The 24,717-nt window shown below is 38.7% G+C and overlaps 1 protein-coding gene across 2 annotated transcripts in view; it reads left to right on the forward strand.

Annotated features, from left to right (window-relative positions):
• Positions 1-24,717, forward strand: part of Trpc5 (transient receptor potential cation channel, subfamily C, member 5) — a 279,520-nt gene that overhangs the window by 53,694 nt on the left and 201,109 nt on the right. The window contains exon 1 of one of the 2 annotated variants that reach the window (XM_013504508.1): positions 6,413-6,439. The exons of the other annotated variant lie outside the window; for it this stretch is intronic. The gene's annotated coding sequence lies outside the window, so the exon portion shown is untranslated. Of the gene's footprint in view, positions 1-6,412; positions 6,440-24,717 lie in introns of those variants that run through there. 2 annotated transcript variants of the gene reach the window in all.

The following is a 24,717-nucleotide window of genomic DNA, read 5'->3' on the forward strand; positions in this document are numbered from 1 at the left end:
ACATGTGCATATACACACGTGCATACACACACACACACATACACACACACACACACACACACACACACACTCTTTTCCTGCAAAAGGAAATAGGCTTTATCTCTTAAGTTGTACCAGTCAGATTTGAATCCAAAAACACTTGCATCACCTCCAACCTGTAGGATAAGCAATCTATCAGTACTACCAATAGTAGAATTGCTAGAAGGCCAAACTTTAGCGGTTGTTAAAGAGAGAATTCATAGTCTCAAGATCAAGGGAGGAAATATGGTTTCTCTCACCTCAACCCCCTGGTCTGAGAAAAGACAAAAATTTGGTAAGACTGCTAAATGCCTCCAGGGAAGATTGTCTTCCTCCTGTCTTAATATAGTATATTAAGTATGATATGAAGTATTATATATTAAGTACTTAATGTAGTATATTATAGTATTAATATACTATATCTTAATATAGTACCTTCTCTATATGAATCAATAGATATCTAGACGCCCAATGCTATACACAATCACTACCTTTAAGAATCTTGTGATCCAGCCAAGACTGCACATATGGACACAGAAGCATAGGCTACATGGAGCAGAAAATCCATTGAGATAATCTAATCCAGTGGTTTTCATAGTCTATCTTGGAGCTTTTAGGGTTCCGTGGAAGGACCTCCAATTGCCGTTAAGAAGCAATCTAGCGAAATCTCTGCATTCTGGAGGCTCTAGGTCCATGTAATTACTCTACTAAAAAGACTCCCTTTCTAAGCTATTTTGTATATTGGAGATCTATATATATTGCTAGTGGTAACGTTTCCATGACCAAAACAAAAATCTTGAAATCCACAGCTCTGATCCAAAGAGTTCACTTTAAAGATGAGGAAACAGAAACCCTGAGAATTGAACAATCCATTCAAAGTTTTTCTGTGATTAGCCAGGGTACTATTTCCCAGGAGTACTGAAGCATCCAGGGATGTTCTTTCAGCTTTTTCTTGTGAAAATAGTGTCTTATAATTTGTGAAAGATGTTAAATGATATAGGGAAAAACACTATGATATTTTTTGTCAGCTGAGACACCATGAGGAAGTTAAACCAAAATCCCTGAAGCAAAAGAAGTTTATTATTCAAAAGCCCGAGAGTGTTAGCAGTGCCAATAGGAGGCCAAGAGGAAGTCCACAGACTGGAGGATGTTCAACCAATGAATAAGGAGCAAAAGCAAAAGGGACGCCTGTGGGGCTATATCTTTATTAAAGTCCGTGGGTTTTATCCAGTTATGCTTTACTCTGACAGTTGCAGATTGACTAGTTTAAAGAAACTACACATGAACAAGGAACTTATTTCACATGACTCTAGTTTTACCATTAAATTTTATCCATGGCCAGTATCTGTGTGACAACCATAAGTTTTGGGTTAATGAGAAAACAAACCAGCAGGCTATATTGCAAACAACCACATAGGGAAGCTTTAACTAGTCTAAAGTAAGTTGCAAACTCATTTCATGTGTAAGTTGCAAATTCATTTCAGGTGTAAATTGATGCCTAGCAACAGCTATGTTAAATAAATTTGAGTAAGTTACAAACAACTCATTCCAGCCAAAAATTGATGCTCAGCAACAACTTCATTAAATAAATTTATTAAATAGTTCTAGTAACTTATATTTTGCATTCCCCAAACTTCTGGATTCCCGTTATGACAAGCAATCTTCCTACTGGTCTTTAAAAATAGTGTCTGTACTGGAGTAGTCCATCAAGTCAGCTTCAGTATGAGCATTAATAAACTGAAGGTTTTATATGTTGCATAATCAGCTAAATTTTGTTTTAACTCCAACAGTAAACTTAGATATAAAATACCAAAATTGCGTCATATACTAACATCTTCTAATTTAAATAGATTTTTGTTTATCTTTGACTAGATTCTTTCATGATATTTGCTTTTTTTTTTTGTCTTTTTGAGACAAGATCTCACTATGTAATTCAGGTTGGCCTTGAGCTCACTTTGTAGGCAAGGATGGGCTCGAACTCGCAATGATCCTCCTGCCTCAGCCTCCCGAGTGCTGGGATTACAGGCATGCACCACCATGCCCGGCTTTCATGATATTTGGAAACTCAGTTCCTATGTATAATTCTGTTGAACTGTAATGACCACAAGGATCATTCTTTCTGGAAAATACTACATCCCTTTTTCTATCTAAGAAATACCGCAGGAAACAAGGGATTCATGTTGACTTTGGTATATGTACAAGAATATTACAATAAATAGTTCCTGGTTAAAAGAAAAAATGCTGGGAGGCTATACTGTTACCTATTAGCAATTATAGAGTTATTTGACTTTTTGGTGCTGGGTATTAAATATGCTGGCTTTACAGATATTAAGCACACTCTCTATCACCTACACCCCAGCCCCTTACTTGACATCTTTAGCATACCTATGACATACCTATAGAGTGAGAGAGTTCATTATAAAATGGGAGTGCTTCAACCAAAATAATATTGTTATGGGGCTCTGAGATCTCCTTCCAGTAGTGATTTCTAGGTTCTTCTTCTCTTGAACAATAGATTGGATCAAGCAAGCACAAAGATTCTACATTTATTAAAGATAAGAAAAAAACACTCTGCAGAGTGTGTCTGCACCAAGTAAAAGGAGAAAAAACACTCTACAGCATTAGAGTAGACTTCTGTGATAGAAAGAACACAGTAACACTGAGTGGTTGCTGTCCTTTTGTATTTCCCATTCCTCGGGCTGACACCAGGTCTAGTCCATCCCGTAGAAAACTTGCTCGAGCTCTTGACAGAGGAATGAGAGACAGCACTCCCTGGCTCCATGTGCAGAGCTTTCGGATCTGTTCTGTGGCTGTGTCCTGCAACTTTATAATTAACGGGTCATGTTCACTACCTCAGCCAGTTTGTCACACCCTAATCTCCTGTCTCAGTATCACAAATAGATTTTTGAGGCAGAATTACAACTTTGGTCTCTTAATTCTTAATAAAACTCTCACTCTCCAAAGTCACCCTAATTTGAAGTATTTCCCCCAAATCTAATAAGACTGAGAATTTCTTTGTGCAGTCGCCAAGATCCACTGTGCTGAGGCAGGTATATTAACCACTGTCATTTAGAGATATTATTATAAGAAATTGACTCATATGATTATGATGGCTCGGAAGTCACAAAACATCCACGCTGGAGACCTAGAAGAGCTGACAGCATTGTTCTGGCCAAGTCCTAAGGTCTGAAAACTCGAAGGGTTGATTGTGTAAATTCCAGCTCAAAATCTGGCAAGCTTCAGATCCAGAAAATTTTAATATTTTTGTTTGAGTCCAAAAACAAGAAAAGATTGATGCACTAGCAAAAGTAGTCCAGCAGAGGAGTCCCCTCTGGCTCACAAGATAGTCTACCTCTTTGTTCTATTCAGGCCTTCAGTTGGGTGGATGAAGCCCATTCACATTATGGAGGACAATGTGCGTTACTTAGCCTACCATTTCAGATGTTAATCATATCCAAAACACCCTCACAGACATACCCAGAGTAATGATTGGCCAAATAGCTGGGCACCAAGTAGACTAGGAAACTCTTACTTCATTGTCAAGAGAGATAGTACTTGGGGAATCATTAGTCCTCTCACCTTCCACTCTAACATGGACCAGCATCTCCAAGAAGTTAGGGTTCATTCTTAAATTGGTATAGATGAGATGAAGCTTCGAAGACGCAAATTACTAAAAATAACTCTATAAATGGCAGAAGAGTGTGCAATTGCTGGATAGAACTGCCTTCACTCCCATTGTAAATTTCCTCTATTTGGACTTGCCCCACTTTGAATTTTCCCTTTTATAGGTGCTGGAGCAGCAAGAGAATGAGGATATCTATCAAGTGAGCCACAAGCTTCAGAAAAACATGGAAACATAGCTGCAGATAAAGAGAGATTATAGAATCAGTATATAGGAAAACATCAGAAAAATAACCTAGATACAGGGAGTTCATGGAAACTATAGATTACAGTAAAATAATCTGTCAAAGCCAGGCAAGTAAACGTAGAAACTCAAGAAGCTAGAAGGAAAATCACACCCAAGGAAAATCAAGAACAGTAGAGGCTGGCACAAAGTTACAGAGGCAAGAAAACCAGACTTCTGTCTCTGACAGGAAGCCTCCTTCACAGAATTCTGAGACCTTTCCAGGATTGGGCCTGTTCAGGGCTAACATAGCTGCAAGTTCCAGGGTCAGGATCTTTGTCAGAAAGTTATACCAAGGACTATGAGAAATCCACAAGAGGCTGAAGGTTGCGAACAGCTTTCAGTAGCAGGTGGTACAATTGTAATAAGAAAGCCAAGAAGGAAGGAGATATGAAAAAATTTAAAATAAGTACTCTCATTTGGCAAAAAGAAAATCTTCCCCAATTCCCAAGGGCAGGCTTAATAAGAGGGGTTTACTGTATTGGACTTGGACTATACAAATGCTAAAAAATAAAAAAGTAGAAAATGTTAGTCTTGCTGTCTGTGAAACCCATGGCAGTTTATTTCCTCTCAGGAATACATTACTTACAGTAAATTCCATGTTGTTTAGCATATTTTTCTCTTTTCTTGAACATGAGCTAAGCTTGAAGGACTTACTAATCTAATTTTCATTTTGTAGTTGTAATTTTGAGACTACCATAAACTTCTCTTCCTCTTATAGCTGTGCCTTTTCTAGATTCTATACTCCCACTCCATGGCAATGACACTGCAAAGCAATACATAGGTATTAGTTATGATGTCACATCTGTGCTGGTGGATGAGAGCACTTGTTCATTCATTTAACACATGTATTGACTACCTTTTATGTCCTAGGCATTGCTCTAGGCACCAGGGATATAGCAGCAAGGAAATCACACAAAACTCTTCTCTCGTGAAACTTATGTTATTATGAGCTTTTAATATATTGTTTGGAACCTGATAACTAGGACTTTTGACCTATCCTTGTACACACATCAAGAATCAGTCTTTCATCTCAACCAGAAATACTTTCATCTCTGCCTATACTTTAATGGTTAATGAGATCATATGAGTTCTAGAAAAGCACTCATGTTCTCTCTCTCTCCAGAAATGACAGAGGATTAGGACAAATAGATATCTTAGTGTGACTTAAAACATCTAATTCACACAATATAAATACAGTTTCTTCACTCACTGAACTCTTGGCCTTTCATCTACTGCAAAATGTATGCCTATGCCTGATAGTCAAGCTCCTGTGCCTCTTGAAGCCAGACCTTTTAGGATCTTCATACAGAATCTACAGACATTTGCTGAATATCTGTTAAATGTCAGAAAAATGGCACTAATATCAACATCCATTTCTTTCTTACACCAACCCTGCAAGACATGCCGAGAAGAGATTTCCTTAAGATTTCACAGCAAGATGTGTCAGTGACTTACGCCAACTAGCACATGACCTTTGCACCCTAGTGTCCTTACCGGGGATATTTTTTCCTTATCAGTCCTCCTAAGTGCAAGAAATAGGCACACCAGCCTAGCACACACAGTAGCCTTTTTCTTAGAAGCAGGTATGCACAGTCATCTAGACTGGTAAAGTGGCTGTTATTTCCTTTAGACTCCACATTTGCATGGGCACTCCAAGAGACCAGCGAGATGGTGGTAGTGAAAGGCTCACTTACTAACATGGGACTGAGATCTGAACTTCTGTCTCCTTTCAGTTTGGCCTTAGAAAATCTTAGGTCTGAGCATTCCCAGACAGGTGTGTGAATGGTGAAATGTATTAAAATTTAACTTTACTACTGGGTGGTACAGAAAAACCTTCATTTTGACTCAATTACAGGAACTAATTAGAAAGAAGCATCAATTTTGGTCTTCTGGGGGCTTTTACGTGTTTTTCTTTCTGTTTGCTTTGTTTTGTTACTTATTGCCTTCCTATCACATTTATTGCATGCTTGGGCACCATGGACATCATCTGGTGTTGCAAATTCAAGAGTTTCTTAGACCATCCAATAAGTTCAACCTGTGTAAGGATGGGGTAGACGGGAAAAAAGAAAAAAAAAGGAAATGTGACAGATAATTCTTCATGACCCAGTAGAACCAATTATTTATTTCCACACCAGCTCCCACTGGACCTTTCCTCAAAATTTCTAACCAAAAAATAAACTGATTTTCTATCCAGGCCTTCTATTCTCTTGTGCCCCTGTGGTGGAGGCAGTAATGAGAAGGATAAAGACCTCAAAGGTCAATAGTAAATAGAAATCATCAAGTGGCCTGAAGTACAGTATCAGTTCACTAGAAAACATGACCAGAAAAGTTAAAAAATTGACACTGTCATGAGTGGGAAAAGTCAGCTACAGTCAGGTTATTGATCATTTTGTTGTTGAAAAATTATCCTCAGTGCCTGAACCCCTGGAACCATGAACAATGAAAAGAAAACATCTTCAAGAAATAAACTAAGCTGAGTTGACAGCTGAATGATACACCAGCCCAGTTGCAAAGGTAAGGAACATAGAAGCAGCTGTGCCTTTAAATTCAGTCACTGACACAATAAATGCAAGCATTGCCAGTGAGGCACCAGAAAGTCCATTACTTTTTTCTGCCTCTGCAAAAATAATACTTGCTCATCTCATCACATTGTTAGTTCACTGTAACCAATGGAAAAAGAAACTTCGTGGTTTTTTTTTAATTCAAGCCCAAGACTATCACTCAGGTGATATTCTTTGGGAAACTCAGGCCACTACATTTCCTTCAGTGTTCTTCATCAAGATCCTTTGCGGGGGTCTAAACAGAAAACTTCAAGGCTCAAAGGTTACCTCCATGCAAAGCTGTCAAGACTCCTGGCCTTTGAAAGTCCGTTCTCAAGCAATCCCATCACTACTTGCTCCAGAAGGGGAAACACAACTTGGCACAATTTGTGATTTAACAAACCGGCACATTCAGTGTTAGATATGAAGGCGAGGATGAATTCAATGCTATGTACAAATTCAGTTTATGTTTTCTAAACTCAAAAAGAAGAACTTAGTTTGTAACTTATTTCAGAATGCAAGTAAGGCATGAAAATGGGGAGAAAATCTGATCAGAGATTTTAATCTTTTTGTTTGTTTGTTTTTTGGTTTTTCTCCGGTACCAGGAACCGAACTCACGACCTTGTGCTTACCAGGCAGGAGCTTTTGCAGCTAAGCTAAATCCCCAGCCCCGAGAGATTTTAATCTTATCAGATTTCAAATGCGCCACCTGCCAGCTATTCTACCAATGAACAGAGTTTTTGTAAGGAACATGAGATGGCTACAGCAACCACTCCCAGAAGGCTTCTAGTCTCTAAGCCTCCATTTTGTCATCTGAAAAGTGGAGGTGTCATTTGATATCATTTTTAAATGCTTTCCAAAGTCAGTATTTCTTTAATTCAGAATCTCCTCTGCAGATACAGTGGTCACTTCTTCAATAGACATTTTCCACCTCTGAAAGAATCAGTTCCTTCAGTAGACTCAAAGTTCTTTTCATGATTTCATTTTCCTTGAAAAGATGTCTGAATTCTCTACTAGGCAAAATTCTAAAATAAACCTCCAAGATTCCTAGTCCTTGGTGTACACATACCTTCTCCCAGATTTTTAATCCAACACTAATCTAGGTACTGCTGTGGATGTAATTAGGGTCTCGAGTCAGTTGGTCGTAAGATAGATGTTTTTCTGGATAGGACTGAATCGTATAAACACTTTAAAAGTAGGGAGTGTTCTCTGGCTGGTGTGAAAGCGTTCAGAGAAGCATGCTCTCTCTGGCTTAAAGTAAGCAAATATTCATCTCATGAACCACATTTGAGGACCATGGAATAAAAAATTGTGGAGAGCCTCTGTGAGTTGAGATCAATCCCCATCCCACAGTTAAAAAAATTCTGAAATCTACATGAAATTAGGAAATTCCCTGAGCTCAGACAAGAATTGTAGCTTTAGACACCTTGATTTTCAGCACACTGAGATTTTCAGCAGAAAATTCAAGTATGCTGTATGCAGACTTCTCACCTTCAGAAACTGTAAAAACTTAACTAAATTTATGTTAGTTCAAGCCATTAAGCTTGTAGTAATTTTCACACAGCAATAAAAATCTAATACAGCTTCTTTTAGACACCAAGTCCTGGTCCAACTGGCCTTTCCATTTTTCTTGCTTTCAATTTCCTCTGGCCTGGGAATTATTTCCTCTTTTTCACATCACTTCTCTGAACAGACACACACAAAAATTTACAGATAGTAAATTTTTACGTGGAACATTATATCACTTAGCAACGGTTACAACTTCCAGGTCATTACAAAATTAAAGATATGAAATATAGTACTGTGAATTAAATACCCAAGCACTCATGAAAATGGAAAAATAACTCAGAAATGATTTCATGTGCCTTATAGCCAGAATTTCAGAGATGATGCAAACCCAGACACAAGATCAGTTCCTTATTTGCTTATTTAGGACTACTTAGCCATACTACATGCTACTCCATGCCAGGTGGTAGAGGCACCATGGTGAGTAAGACATATCTCACCACATATCTCTCCACATATCGTGGAGCTGACAGCCACATGCAGCAGAGTCCAGTGGAAATATAATGCAAGCCATATATGTCATTTTCAATTTTTTGTGATCTATCTTCCAAAAAGTAAATAAAACAGGTGGAACTACTTAAATAAATGTTATTTAATGTATTTTAACCAAAATATCATTTCAACATGTAATCTATGTACAGTATTCATAATGAGGCATTTTTCACTGTTTTGTATTAAGTCCTCAAAATCTGGTCTGTATTTTATACTTAAGATGCATCCCATTTTGGACTAGCCACATCTTAAGGGCTCAGTATCCACATGTGACGCATGGCTGTTACACTAGATAGCATAAGTCTGCTTCTGCTACATGACACTGTGATAATTTGCTACGTTACAAGAATTACTGAAGGTTATGGAAACATGAAGGCACGGCATTGAACTTAGACTGGGGAAGGGAGGAAATACAGAAAGTTTAGAAAGTGTCAGGCAAGTGAATGATTGGAAAAGGGCTGTTCCACAATTAGGATATAACATAGGTAGAGAGCTGGCACCTATGCATCTTTATACTAAAAAGTTGCAAAAAAGATGCAAAAGCCAAAGATATTTGTGCTCAAAGGCCAGAGGAAAGAAAGCAGAGTATGTTCAGGGAACTACAAGTATTGTAGATACTGTTGGAGTATGCATGGGGAGTGAAGAAAAAAGACCCAGTGTCCTGTCATGGAATTAGCTTCACTGCACGCTGATCCAGTCTGTCATCTCTGCCTCTTGCTGCTTACAGTCCCTTATAAGCAAATCCTGCCCAGTCCGTCCTTTGTTTGGAAATTTTACTCTCTAAATCCATCTTCCCAAGCTTATCTTCTACCTGAGACCCTACAAAAGATTAGGCCATCATGTTAGCGACAATCACCTAAGGAAAAGGCTATCCTTGCGGCCCAAAATAGTAGTTTTCCAGGGCCTCAGATATTTGGCTATATTGCCACCACTATGAGCTTTTCTACTTAAACACAGAAGCCTCTTTCTTTCTCTAAAAGCAACAATACTAACTACCTGTAGTCAGTAAGTCAGTACTTACCATGTGCAAAGCAGAATGCTATACATGGATTATCTTTCCTGGCCCTCACTGGAGCTCCCTCTTTTAAACTTTTATTCCCAAGCTTTGTTTATAGGTGAAAACCAAGACTTCAAGTAGTGAAGTGAATTGTTCAAGGCAGTGCAGCAATAAGGACATGCAGTTGGGATTCAGACTCCAGCACAAGTTCAGAGAGGTGACATTTTGCTCTACTGCATATTCACCTCCCTCAACATACACATGCACAAGCACACACACAGCAAAAACTTAGCCCTGAGAAATGCCTAGCTCACAAGAAGGTGAGATAGTTGTCGTTCTGAGGAAAGGAACCCGAAAAGATGGTGATGTTACCAGGATATGGGGCCAAGAGGACAATTTTGTATTCTGGGTGAACTCTTCTGTGTCAGTTTTATCTCTAACCTGGACTCGAAGAAAAACATGCATAAGAGAGATTGACTAGTTAATAAAGTTAGTATTATTGCCCTTCTCTCTCTCCCTCTCTCTCTCTCTCTCTTTCTTCACACACACACACACACACACACACACACACACACGGCAACCTCTCCAAGGTGCTTATCTGCAGGTTGTAAGGTGAGGTAATTGGCAGCTGAGGGTTGCTAGGCCCATTTACCACCTCTGTTCTTGTCTATGATCCTCTAGAGGACAGAAGATGGATGGCAAACACAGCAGTCATTTTGAGCAGACAGGATGACTAACCACTTCTCTCCCAGCATCATTATCCTTGCCTAGTTGTCCTCTACTTCCATCTCTTGTGGAGAATAATTAAGCTGGCAAGCACTGGGCAGTGTTACCGGAAACCAATTGTGATATTCAAAAACAACTCAAAACATTCTTCCTGGTCTGTTACTCTGGATTAGGAATGATTCTGATTTGTTTTGTGCTGCTTTTCTCAGTGCCTATGCTCTCTAATTTGCCCCATGCTTTAACAATAAACCCATCCCTCTTCAAATGGCAGAAGCCAGTTCTAATCATGGCACATGGAGATGGCAGAAAGTCACCCATGCCCTACAGAGACTGCATCAAGATAAACAACCTAATTATTTCACTCTTTCCTCTGCTGCTGGCTGCATACTACTATCCAGGAGAATATTTGCTTAGACCCTATTGTGCTCCATTTGTCTTTCACTTGTCCTTACAAATGGACATTTGGTAACTTTGATACAGCTCTCCCCAACACAGCTTTGTGGGTGTGTTGCCCCCTATAGTGCTTGAAAATCCTCATGAGTTGGGGCAGCCATCACAAATGTCTTTTAAAAGGTACTAAATGAACGGAATTGTGCCCCTAATGACAGTGGTTTGCAAAGTGCAGTCTATGGGTTGACAATATCCATACCACCTAAGAACTTACTAGCAATCCAGATTCCTGATCCCATCTCAGTTATCCTGAATCAGAAATTCTGCAGCTGGACTAACCTATGTGATTCAGTTGACTCTGATGCATACCAAAGTTACAAGACCACTGCCTTACAGAATCCCTTGTAGACTAAAGCCACAGTTAGATAGACTGATTAGAAGGCACCAAAACAAAGTAAAGAGCGAAGTAAATTTGGTTTAAACAGTGATTCTTAACCTTAGATATACTTCACGATCTTGTGAGGAGTTCTGACAATACCAATGCCTGGCCCTACCCCTAGAGATTCTAACTCATGTTATCTGACATGGGGCTTAGACATTAGTGTTTTTAAAAACTATCTAGGTGATTCTAATATGCAACTAAGGTATAGGAAACACTGTTTTTAGAAATACAGGATAGTATATCATCTAGAGGCCTTTACCTTTTTAGTTAACAACTAATACCAGCCCTGGGTTGGATCAAAGGAATGAAATAACAAGCACAGAGTGTCTGTTGTGTACCTAGCTGCATGGCAAGCACTATGTCCACATATTCCTGAACAAGTAGACTGACTGAGAACAGTCACTGTGGAGTATCCAAGGGAGGAATTCGGATAAAATGGTTAGTTCACAGAAGCCAACATAGAGAAGGTGCTCATCATAATCATTCAAGGAATAAATGAAGGGAAATGTGGGAGGAACCAACCATATACTATTTAGAATGGAATAGGTATATCTCAGTTTAGGTGCAAAAGGCTGCACTAAATTACCTGATATTTCTTCTAAATTTCTTCCAGAATGTTATAAAAGAACATAATGGCAGATATCAGAGAAACAATTTCAGAACATTCAATATGATGGAAAAATATGAGATAATATCTCCAAATCCATTCTCATCAAAAAATTTGAGATGGTTCAGGCAACCTTGGGGAGGAATGAAGTCAAGTATCGTCACACTCATTTCACAGACAGAAAAGGTGATTTGCAGTGTGCGGTCCTTGCGTGAACAGCACCAGGACCTTTTAAAAATTTGTTAGAAATGCCCATTTGAAGCCCCATTCTAGTCCTCCTAAATGAGAAACTCTAAAGTAGGGACCCTGAAATCTGTGTTTTAACATTTCTCCAGGTAACCCTAATGCATGATCAAGTCTGAGAACCACAACTCTAGTGAGCTCATTGAATTGATCCTCAGAGGAAGTCATTTTCCTTTTTGTACACCACAAAGTAGAAGTATTCACTGAGAGGCCTGCTTATCTGAACCCCAATCACATTTCCTCCCAAGTGTACTAGAAAATGCTGAGATGTGCAGGATGCTGTGAAAGCCAGCAATGTGGCTAATGGGAAAAACTGGAGAGTGGCACTCTGAATCCCGTCACATCCTTGTGGTATGACGCTATGAAGGTCACCTAACATATCTGAGTCAAAATCTGGCACATGGCTATTGTTCAGTAAATACTTGGCAACTGAGGATGTGTGAAACTAGGATAAAAATACTGAAGAAAGTAGAGTACAGTGAAAGAAGCAGAAGTCAAACATACTCGAGTTTGGATCCCAGCTCCAGCTTTGAAGTAGTTTTTTGACCTCTAGCAAAACACTTCCCACTGCAGGCTCACTTTCTTCACCTTGGAAAGTGGGGAAGAGAAATTCTGATGACACGATCTCCAAGAGATATTATAAATATTGGGTCACAGAAATAGAAAATCGACTGTAGCTTCAATACATTGATGATCAATTTTTAGCAATAAGCAAATAACTACAATTACTGTACCACTACCATGGGAAGTGCTTTAACCATTAATATGGGGCAAGTAATCATCTGCAGTGGTCTGCTTAAATACTCTACTGACCCATTTAATAATTAGGGGTGCCTATTGTCTGAGTAGTACACAAGAGTCTCTCTTCATGGGGGGAAGCTGTTTGGAATAGTGGGGAAACATACACAAATAATTGAGGCAAGCTGCATATGCTTATCAGGACTCTAAATCGGGGTGAACTTCTCTCGATAACATCAACACTGGAAGATAAAAAAAAATTAGCAAAGGATCAAGGATAAACCTTAAGCACAGATCATCAGGAAGGAACGCAAGTAGATAAAGAGCTAGGCAGTGGAAATAAGCTGGACCTGCATTCAAATCCCTGCTGCACAGTAGCTGTGTAAACTCAGACATGTCCTTTAGCATCTCTGAGCCACAGATTCATCTTTGAAGAGATAACACCAGCCTCATATGGCTATTCTGAGAATTAAATAGGACAATAGACTATATAGTAGGTCCAACATAAACACACTCATACCCATCTCCCTCATGATCTTAAGTGCTCCGTAAATGACAGTTGATATTATCAGGCATATGAAAGCAAAAGGAATCGTGGGATACCAGTTACCTGCAACTTAATTAACAAAAGGTGCTTGACAAGTATCTACTACATTCTGAACGTTGTGCAGGAACGCATGATGCATAGCTAAGAAATGCTAGGTGGAATCACACATAATTGCAATATTTGACCATTTTAATGGATAACCCCAGCGACTTTATGTGGTTGAACCTATGATATGAGCCAGTGCACCATTTCACATAGTCTGATCCTGAGAAATGACTGATGCACAGGAAAATAATAGCAATCTTCAAATGTTAACCAAGTGCTAAGTTAAATATAATGCAAAATATGCAATATGAGGAGGCAGCTGCTTGCCCTAGAGGCAGCCAATATGCTCTCTCTGTTTTGGCTGAACAGCCAACAGAGATCACCAGATTTTCTGAACTGCTTTCTACAATATAACTGCTTTTTGGTCACCATCTGGCCCTGCTGCCTGCCTTCCTTGCCCCATGGATAGGAGGGCAGTGGCATATTCAGTCCCCACTGCAGAATCCCTGGCATGTGAATCCCCTGTGGAGGAGCCCCGTTGTTTCAAGCAGAAGAGCTCATCACAGCCAGGGAGAAGTTGAGATGAGTAACAAACTTTGATCCTTGAGATTCTGTGAGCCTCCCTCCTACTGGAATAGGCTGTTTCACAGAGCCAGTCTCTGCCAAGAAGAGGCAGCAGATGACTTTTTCCAGGTTGTAATCATTATGATGCCTATAAATTTTTCGTTGTAAAAATACATGCATATCCCACAAAGCTCTGCTTACTTCCATTTTTCTTAGGTACATGCTGACTTTTCATACACTGTTAGTTTAGGTCCCTGCACCATGAAGACAACAAAATCACCCAAGAAGATTAAAGCCTACTAAATCTAAGGAGAAATTGAGGCTGCTTTCTGAGGTAGAAGTTCCCCAAAGCTAGCCCATCCTAGGTGATGAGCCATTCTACTATGTACGCAGAGTCTGCCTGATCATCCTTTGCCCACACAACCGTCTGAGATAGCCTGTTCCTTACCCTTGTTCAATGGAGAGGACTGTATATCCTCCTTATAAGGTTAAGATCACTCAAGCTTCTAGCCTGTATACTCCTCATGTTCTTCTCCTCTGAAGGAAGCAGATAACAGTCTGGCTTACCCTTTCACAGGCAGGAAGTCTGACTGCCAGAAATCTCCAGTTATACATTGATTTAACAAATATTTATGTAACACTTACTGCTGTGGCATCGGTGTGCTCTGTTCCTGAAGAGTTCATGTGTTCCAAGCTTGTGGGGATGTAAAATCTGGAGTGACCTTTAAGAGGTGGAGCCTGGTACAAAGAGATTTGGTTACCGGGGTGCTGCCCTTGGAAGGAATTATCATAACAAGAGAGTTGTTATAAAAAGCCTGGCTCCACATACACTCACTCTGGCTTCCTAACTTTCCATGCAATCTCTGCCTCTTGCTTGTGCTCCCCCATGATGGCATCTGCCATTAAACTGAACACATGGGGCAACCTAATTTTAGACTTTCCATTTCCAAAATCATGAGCTAAATTAACCTCCTTTTTGTAATAATCCAGCCTCAGATATTTTGTGAAAGTTGCAGAAAATGAATTGATACACTGATCGTGTGCTAGGCACTATTCTAGGCATTATGTAGATATTAAATCATTTTTCTCATAGCAACACAGAAAGGCATTATTATTATATAGCCCATTATGTAGATGAGAAACCTGAGGCAGAAAAAGATGAAGTAACTTGCCTCCAGATACAGAGCTGTCAAGTGGAGGGGTTGGGATTTGAACAGGCAGTCTTCCTCCAGAGCTTATTCTCTGAGATAGAATATATTGCCTCTTGAAGAAAGGCTTTTTTAAAGGATATGGGATAGAGTGAAGGCCAGAGGCTATTCTCAGAGACACAGCAACCTTTCACCAGGTCTTGAATTGAGGTACATTAAAAACTTCTCTAAATATCTCCTCCTTGCCTTGCTAAGTCAAAGTTCACACCCTGCTTCTTCTTAGGAGGCATTGGAAGCCCTTCCTGAATTATGAAGGAAACTTATCAGTAATAATACGGTTACTGGCCATAAACCCCCACCTCCATAGCACATTATGATATTTAAAACTAAACAAAGTTTTAAGATTTTGGGTCCCTGAACACCAAGTATGCAGATGGAACCAAGAAAGTTTTCAAAGCAAATTTATCAGTTTCTTTATCAAATTAGCTCCCCTTCCTAATCTTTCTACTCTCACATACAGACAGAGTTGTCACTGAATACGGGAAGTGAAAAAGAAGAGAACAGTCATGAAATGCTGTTAATTGTAATTTGCATCCTTTTCTTTCTAGCCTACCCACCACTACCCAAGCTCCTGACCATATCCATGTCTACTTCCCTGAACTCTGACCCTTTTTGACTGTCTTCCTGTATCTAGCATGAACCTCATGGAATTCTATCCCAGCAGTCTCAGAAGAACCCATACATAGTTTAATATTCTTCTGCTATCACCTTGAATGACTCAATAATTTTGGGACAAGGGGTCTTAAATTTTCATTTTGAGCAAGGTCCCATAAATTATAGTTAGTTCTGCCTGCCTCTTCCCATCTGGACCTAATTTACACATGATGTTTATTGCCAGAATTTGTTTACTTATGGCAATAATAATTTGCAGTGTGTCAAATTGCTCTCCAGTGTCTCTAGAAGAAAATCCAAACCTCAACAAGGCCTTCAATGTCCTCTGTTACTTGTTCTCTGTAAATTTTTGCACAAATTCTACCCATTCCAGAACCAGGAATGGATTTACCAGTAACTAATTTCACTAAAGGGGTTAATAGCTCACAATTTGGAGTCAAATAGATCCTGTTTAGGGTCCTGGTTTTATACTATTTGTCTGTATGGCTTTTGGCTAATTCCTTAACCTCTCTGAACCTCAGTTTCCTCACCTGTAAAAAGGGGATACCAACAGTGTCCATCTCATGAAGTTAAACAAGATGGTCAATGCAAATAAATCTCAAAGCACAGTGTCTGGCTTCCTAGGAAAGGTCCAATAAATATTTGCTGTTTATACTGTAGTTGTAACTGTTGCAGACCTCAGTTATTCTAGAGGACTCCAGGCATTTACTGTAATGTAACTAGCCACATCGCTGCTGCCTGGATTCAAGTACTTCACAATGACCTGTCACCTCCCTCTCCTTTCCTTTCATGTACATTTCAACTGTCCTCCTCTGGCTGTGGATGAACGTAATTTGCAGATTGTTGAGTTGTATTCGTCACCTCTCTCTTTTCTGCTTTTGTTAGTGTGAGAACAGCCCAATGGCAGCAGAAACTGCAAAGGCACACATGAAGAAGAAGCAGCACACTTGCTAACTAGGGCTTCTAAGGAAAACAACTCTGGGAATCTGCATTCAGGCTTTGAGCTCCCCTCCTTCCCACCACTGTGGCTAGTCATCCTCTTGTCATATCTCATGGCGCAGCCAGGGGAGACCATGGTGGGCCATGGGAGATATGCAGACATTTTACATGGGTTTGGATCAGGCCTTTGTATCAAATGGCTCTGGATTAGTCTGAATTATATTAGATCAACTGCAGTTTTGCAGCAGTGTTTCATGCTGATCTGCTAAAGTAATTCACAACATAGTCAGAGAAGTGGCTCATGCTATACAAAGAGTAAGAATCCCAGCTTGGGCATTCTGCATGGGTCCTTTCCCACATCCTAGTGAAAGTGTACACAACAGCTCTTGGAAGAATCGCTCCCTGCTCTGGTTTGAATATGGCTTGTCCTGTCCCCCAATTTATACAAGAGTTTAATCCCCAAAGTGCTATGTTAATAGTATTAAGAGAGTGAAACCTTAATCTGAGCATGTGTTTAGCAGTGGGCCTTTATGAAGTGATTAGGACTAAAGTCATCAGAGTGGAGCCCCATGATTGAATTATTGGTGGCTTTATAACAAGAGGAAGACAGGCTGGAACACATATGTGCCCCTTGTCTCTCACCATGTGATACCCTTCTCTGTCCTGGGACTCTACCAGCAAGGCCAGTACCATGAGTCTCCGAGACCTTGCAACTATAGAGCCACAAGCCAAAATAAAGATATTTTTAAATAAGACAGCCTGAATCTGGTGTGACATTACACTAATGAACCGAGTAATATAGTCTTTATTCCTTCCCATCCACTTATAAAGATGCTTCAGCCTTCTCTTAGAAAAGGGGTCTTTTGCTGTGCATTAGAATCACCAGGGAACTTCTGAAACAGACCAATACTGGGGCACACTCAAGGCCCATTAGTAAAGTGGGGCCCTAAACTTGCTAATAGCTGCATGCTCCACGGGTATTTTTAATGTGCAGCAAGAGCAGAGAACCACTGGGCAAGATGAGAATAGTAGCCTCTTAATTAACTTTCCTGATCTCCATGTGACTCTCTTGCATGAACACTTCAATGACACCTGTTAGTAAAAATATAGAGTTCAAGAGGCTCCAGTATGACCCTGTTCATTTTCCTGCCACCCCTACCCATGCACTCTCTGCTCTAGACACACCTGGTATTTTTAGCAATTTATAGAGGCACCACCTACTAATCTGGTTGTAACTGCCATAACAGCCTCTAAAGCCTGGCCTGCGCAAATGCTTCCTTCACTACAAAGACGTTACTTGCTCCTCGACTCCCTTCTGGTGAAACCAAGCATTCCTACCCATGGTGTTTTACATGTGCTTCTGTTGATTTTATTTCTCTCTCCTTCATCAGGCTATATAGCCATGAAATCCATTTATGTTATAGTCACTTTTGAGTCCTCTGCCACATTGAGTGCTACATTTCAGACTGGAAGAGCCTTATAAGTATGTCTAATGAAATCATTTACTCTAACATCTGGAGAAAGTCTAGATGTATAGGCAGCTTCTGGAACCTGAACTTGAGTGTCATAGGATAACTCTATTCTTCTTTGAATGAATAATACAATCAAGGCTAGAAGACTTCATTTGCTTTGCCTTATAATTAGAAAAGCAGCTGAATTTCTAAAACATCGTTTTGTAAGTAATAATGCAATGCTAGAAAGAAATGACTAGCAGGATCTGCCATTGGCAAACTTTTAAGAGAATAACTTTGTGTTCAGTAGCATTCCATCCTCTTTGCTGTCTTCTAATTCCCACACCCCCAATTGCTAAGCACTCAGAATTTTCACATTAGGTCATTAGCTATTCAGAATGCGCTACAACAAAGGATCTTGTATTCTAACCAGACTTTTCTACCTTCTTCATATGCCTTTCATTTATTACACTCTGCTAAGACAACATAGCAACTAAATACAGACTCCTATAGTTACTGAGAGCATGGGCTCTGGGGTCAAACAGTTGCGGTGGACTGCTGGATCTACCATTCATTTCTGCATAACACTGGGAACTCACTAAGTTTCTCTGTCACTACATTTACTCATTTGTAATATAGAGATACTATCTCAGTTACTTTGCTCATCATTAGGACACAATATCTGATACCCACAACTTGAAGGAGGAGTTGGCTCACAGTTTCAGCCCATAATTGTCTGCTCCAAGGCAGGAACAAAATGGCAGAGGGACATGGGAGAAGGAAAGGTGCTCCACCTATGGCAGCTAGGAAATAGAGAGAGAAGGGAAGAGCTGGGGACAAGAATGTACTCTTCCAGGTCACACTCCGGTGACCCACCTCCAACCAGACCCCACCTCCTAACAGCATATTCAGTTACTGGACTGTGGAGGAGTATTGTACTGAAAAGTAAGTGCTGCCATGATCCAGCCACCTTCCAAACACAAGATGCTTTGAGTGTCATTTTAGGTCTAAACCTTAACAGATACCTTGTATACTTTCCAAGTGATTAAGAAGAGTAAATGAAAATAATGTATTTACGTAAAGAACATATCACACATCTGGCATAAATTAAATGCTCAAAGATAGTACTTTTTACAAAGGCATTAAAGTTTTCCTATTAAAATCTGGTAAGAGCTTTCTTCATTCTTCCCTGCACTCCTGCCCCTTTTGCATTTTAAACAACAAACTTATCACAGAGGACCTCTGGGGAAGCCCTTTATATTTGCACATAGTCAGTATGATCTTTCCAGAATATAAATAAAATCACTTTCTTCCTGTACTTAAACTCTTTTCATTGTTACTTCCTTGCTTGCAAGATAATGACCTCATTCTTTCGATGACCTACATGGCTCCCCATTCAGTAGATCTTAAGGGGGTGATTTAGGCATTATTTTGGTTGTCATAAATACCAAGAAGGATATTTAATGGGCAGAAACTAAACTTCCTGTGACTTTCCCTATCCGAACTAGCAGTGGCTACCCCCATTCAGAATTGTCCCTCTCTAAAGCCTGTGGCATTCTCATTGAAAAACACTTCTGTCGGGGCTGGGGATTTAGCTCAGCGGCAAAAGCGCCTGCCTGGCAAGCGCAAGGTCGTGAGTTCGGTTCCCGGTACCGGAGAAAAACCAAACCCCCCCCCAAAAAAAGGAAAAACACCTCTGTCAAATTTTACAGCTCCAACTCTCACCATTCCTTTGTCTTCTACACTGCAGCCACCTTGGTCTTATTTCTACTCCTCCACTGCACTTTGGATTACTGTTGTCTCTGCTTGGAGTACAGTTCTTTCTGATGAGTCCCTTAACTCCTACTGACCTCTCAAATCTCAATTTAAGTACTATTTCTTTATGGAGTCTTTCATTAATTCCCTATTAGTGTGCACACTTCCTTAGAACTGTGTTCCTTTCCTTCAGAGTATTTATTCCAGTTTATAATTATGTACTCATTTGTGTTATTATTTGATTAATGTCAGTCTCACCCAGGAGATCACAATCTTCAAGAAAGCAGGCATCACATCTGTTTTTGCTCACTATTGTATCCCTAGAACCTAACCCAATGCTTAACTACTGTCTATTTCACTCTCTCTTCAACTGCATGGCCACATAAGCAGCCCCTATTCTTATCAAGTCCCAAGAGATAGAGGGAAGCTTTCACTCTGCTCTACTTTTAGAGGGTCTTAGAAGAGCTGGCTCACACTGAACTCTTTGAGAGTTACAGGCAATTTGATACAGTAGAGAGATTCTTCCCTTTAATTATTCTACTTGCATTCAAGCTGATAAGAAAGCAAGATAACCAAATTTAGCAGTGTAGCAAGACACATACAAGAATCAGCGCATTCCTATACACTAATAAGGAACTCACTTTAAAAAGGAATTAGAAAATCAATATCATTCACAATGTGATAAAAAATTAAATACTTAGTTATTAACCTGAGGAAGTAAAAGACCTCTACAAAGAAAATCACATCACTCTGAAAAAGTAAATTTTGGAGGACATCAGAAATTGGAAGGATATCCCCTGTCCCTGGATAGGCGAACCAATATAGTGAAAACGGCTCTACTTCCAAAACTGTCATACCGATTTAATGCTATCCAAATAAAAAATACCAGTGTCATTTCTCACAGCTGGAGAAAACAATCCTAAAATTTATATAGAATCAGAAGAGACTCAAAATAGCAAAAGGAATGTTCAGTCACAAAAGCAAAGCAGGAGACATCAAAATCCCAGACTTGAAGTTATGCTATAAAGCTACAGTGATTAAAACAACATGGTACTGGCACAAAAACAGGCATGTGGATCAGTGGCACAGAACAGAATAAGCAGAAATAACCCCAGACACATACAAGTATTTGATTTTTCATGATGGAGCCAATAACATACACTGGAGGAAAAATAGCCTCTTTAATAAATGGTGCTGGGAAAATCAGATATCAACATGCAGCAGATTGAGCCTCAACCCACAGATCTCACTATATATTAAACTAAATTAAAATCAAAATGGATTAAAGATCTAAATGTTAAAAAGAAAACAGTTAATCCGGTAGAAAATAAAATAGGTAAAACTCTTGAAAGCATAGGCACAGGCCAGGATTTTTTGAACAGAACCCCAGTAGCACCAGAAATAATAATTAGACTCAATAAATGGACTAAAATCAAATTAAAAAGCTTCTTACACCAAAGGAAACAATGAACAGAGTAAAGAGACAATTTACAGGATGAGAAAACAAATTGCCAGCTAGCTAATCCATGAACAGAGGACTAATGTCTAGAGTATATAAAAAACTCAAAATAATTAGACACCCAGAAAATAAAAGACACAATCAAAAAATGGGCAAACAAAATAGACACTTCTTAGAAGAAGCACAAATGTCCAGTAAATACATGAACAAATACTCATCATCACTAGCCATCAGAGAAATGCAAATTAAAACTACACTGAGATACGATCTTATCCCAGAAAGAATGACTATCATCAAAATAAATCTAATAATAACAAATGCTGGAGAAGATGTGGGGATAATGGAACACTTTTACAGTGTTGGTGGAAGTGTAAACTAGAAAACTAGTAAGACAACAAATGTGGAAATGCCTCAAAAAACTAAAGACATAAATTCCATTTGACCCTTCTTTACCCTCCGAGGTATCTTCCCAAAAGTGTTAAAATCATCACATTACAGAGATACATGCATACTCATGTTTTTAGAAGCACAATTTATAACAGCTAGATCTTGGAAACATTGTATATATCCACCAACAGATTAACAGATAAGGAAAATATGGTATTTTTACATAATGGAGAACTATGCTGCCATAAAGAAAGATAACCTTGAGGCATTTTTAAGCATATGGATGCAACCTGAGAAAACTAAGTGAAATTAATTAAATACCAAGTGATTTCCCACATATAAGAACGAAGGTAGATAAATATAACAATAAAAAGCAAAATAGAAGAGAGATAAATAGAATGTAGGGAGAATTTCCAATACTACTCCAAATTACATATTTCATTGCTTCAAAAATCTTTTGTATTTTAAAGAGAATAAAAATAAAACAAAGTTTCAAAACAGGTTGGCAGGAGAGTTATAATAATTCATACATTGTATATTATTGTCTTCATAGTAGTTATTAAGAGTACAAGACATAGGCATGATATCTTGTCCAAACAATATTTGCACAAACCTTTCGTTTCAATGAGAAGTATAACTACCTTAATTACCTTGTGTGTGTGTACATGTATAGATATAGCTATGTAAAATTTCCCTTCCTTCCTTTCCCCTTTCCCCCATCACAGTTTGTCTTTTCCTTTGAACAGTTTCTTCCTAATTCACAATATCTATTGTGGATCTTATGTACACATTCAGTTTCTCATACTAGTAAGACAATATGATATTTACACATATGGGTCTGATTTATTTCACTTATGAGTATGGTCTCGACTTGCATCATTTACCTATAAAAGTCTCAAGTTTATCCTTCTTTATGGCTGAGTAGTACTTCATTATATTAAAAAACACATCTTTGTCATCCATTTCTCAGCTGATGAGCATTTGGGTTGTTTTTAAGATTTAGCTACTACAAATTGTGCTGATACAAACATGGGTGCACATATATGCCTGTGGTATGATGTTTTTAACTCATATATGCCTGTGGTATGATTTTTTAAACTCCACACTGATTTCCACAGTGGTTGTACCAGTACCAAGTACCAAGTACCAGTGCCAGTACCAAGAGTGGAAAAGGGTTTCTTTTTCCCCACAACCCCACCAAGATTTGTTATCCATAAATATTTTTTACCCTAAAAATATTTTTAAACTGTAATACACAAAACTAATGTCTAAATCTGTTTAAAAGAATAAAGTTTCAGATAGTAATATGTTCTTTTTTTAAAAGAGAAAAAAATGATAGCCATTCTTCCTGGGTTGAGATGAAATCACAGTGTTGTTCTAATTTGTATTTCTCAAAAGACCAATGATGCTGAACATTTTTTTATGTATTTGTTTGCCATTTATATTTCTTCATCTGAGAAGTTTGTATTCATCTCAGATGCCCATTTTTGGATTGGGTCTTTAAACTTGGGGGGTCTGATATTTTCAATTTTATATGTTCTAGAGGTACGTCCTTTGTCTGGGGAACAAGTGGTTATAATTTTTCCCACTCTATGGGTTGTCTTTTCACTCTGTTGGTGATTTTCTTTGTTGTGTTAAAGCTTTTTAATAAGATATGATCCCATTTATTAATTCTTTTTAATATTTCCCTCACAGTTTGGGTTTTGTTCATGAAGTCTCTGCCTATACCTATGTCTTTGAGATTTCTACCTATTTTCTCTTGCAGTAAATTTAGGGTTTCTCTTTTGATATTTAGATATTTGATCCATTTTGACTTTAGTGTATGGGGATAGACATGTGTCTAGTCTTTAGCATGTGGAAAGACACTTTTTCCAGCACCATTTATTAAAGAGGCTATCTTTCTTTCAGTGAACATGTTTGGCTCCTTTGTCAAAGATAAGCGGCTGCGTGTGTTTGAGGTTGCAGCTGCATCTTCCATTCTGTTCCACTGATCTTCAGGCCTGTTTTGTTTTTGTTGTTGTTGTTGTTGTTGTTTTACCAATAACATGCTGATTTTACTGCAGTACCTTTGTAGCTTAATTTCAGGGCTGGGATTGTGATGGTCTCTGACTTGCCTTTGTTGCTCAGAATTGCTTTTGCTATTCTAGGTCTCTTCTGGTTCCAAATGAATTTTAGGAGGGTTTTCTCTAGATGGGTAAGGTATGCTCATGGTATTTTGATTGGGACTGCATTAAATCTGTATAGCAGTTTGGGGATTATGACCATTTTCACTATCTTATTTCTTCCTATCCTAGGGTGAGGTATATCTTTCCATTTTCTGATATACTCTTCAATCTCTTTTTTAGAATACTATAATTTTTACCACACAGATCTTTTACATCCTTTCTTAGATTGATTCCTAAGTATTTCACTTTTTCAGATGCTATTGTGAAGTGTGTGCTTTGGCTAATTTCTCCTTCTCTGTGAGTTTGTTGCTTGTGTATAGGAATGCTATGTATTTTTGAGTCTTGACTTTGCATCTCGCTACACTACTGAATTTGGATATTAAATTCACAAGTTTTTTGTGTTTCAGGGGTTCCTCTATGTAGAGCATCATGTCATTGGCAAAAAAATGAAAATTTAACTTCTTCTTCTCCTACATTTATTCCTTTTATTTTTTTCTCTTGTCTAATAGCTCTGGCTAATGTTTCCAGAACTATATTGAATAGGATTGGTGATAATGCACATCATGTCTTGGTCCTGATTTAAGAGTGAAAGCTTTCAGCTTTTGACCATTTAGTATGATGTTAACTGTTGATTTGTCATAGAAAGTTTTTTTTAAGATTGTGGTACAGACCAATTATTCCAATTTTCTGTAGGGTTTTTATCATGAATGGGTGTTGGACATTGTCAAATACTTTTCCTGCCTCTGTTGCGGTGATCATGTGATTTCTGCCCTTGGTTCTGTTAATAAGGTGTGTTACATTTATTGATTTGTGTATGTTATACCATCCCTGCATCCCTGGGATGAATCCTACTTGGTCAGGATATATAATCTTTTTGATGATTTGCTGCATTATTTGACAGTCTTATTAAAAATTTTGC

This window comes from Chinchilla lanigera, unplaced genomic scaffold (genome assembly GCF_000276665.1).
Source record: "Chinchilla lanigera isolate Chin_1 unplaced genomic scaffold, ChiLan1.0 scaffold00089, whole genome shotgun sequence".
Lineage (NCBI taxonomy): Eukaryota > Metazoa > Chordata > Mammalia > Rodentia > Chinchillidae > Chinchilla > Chinchilla lanigera.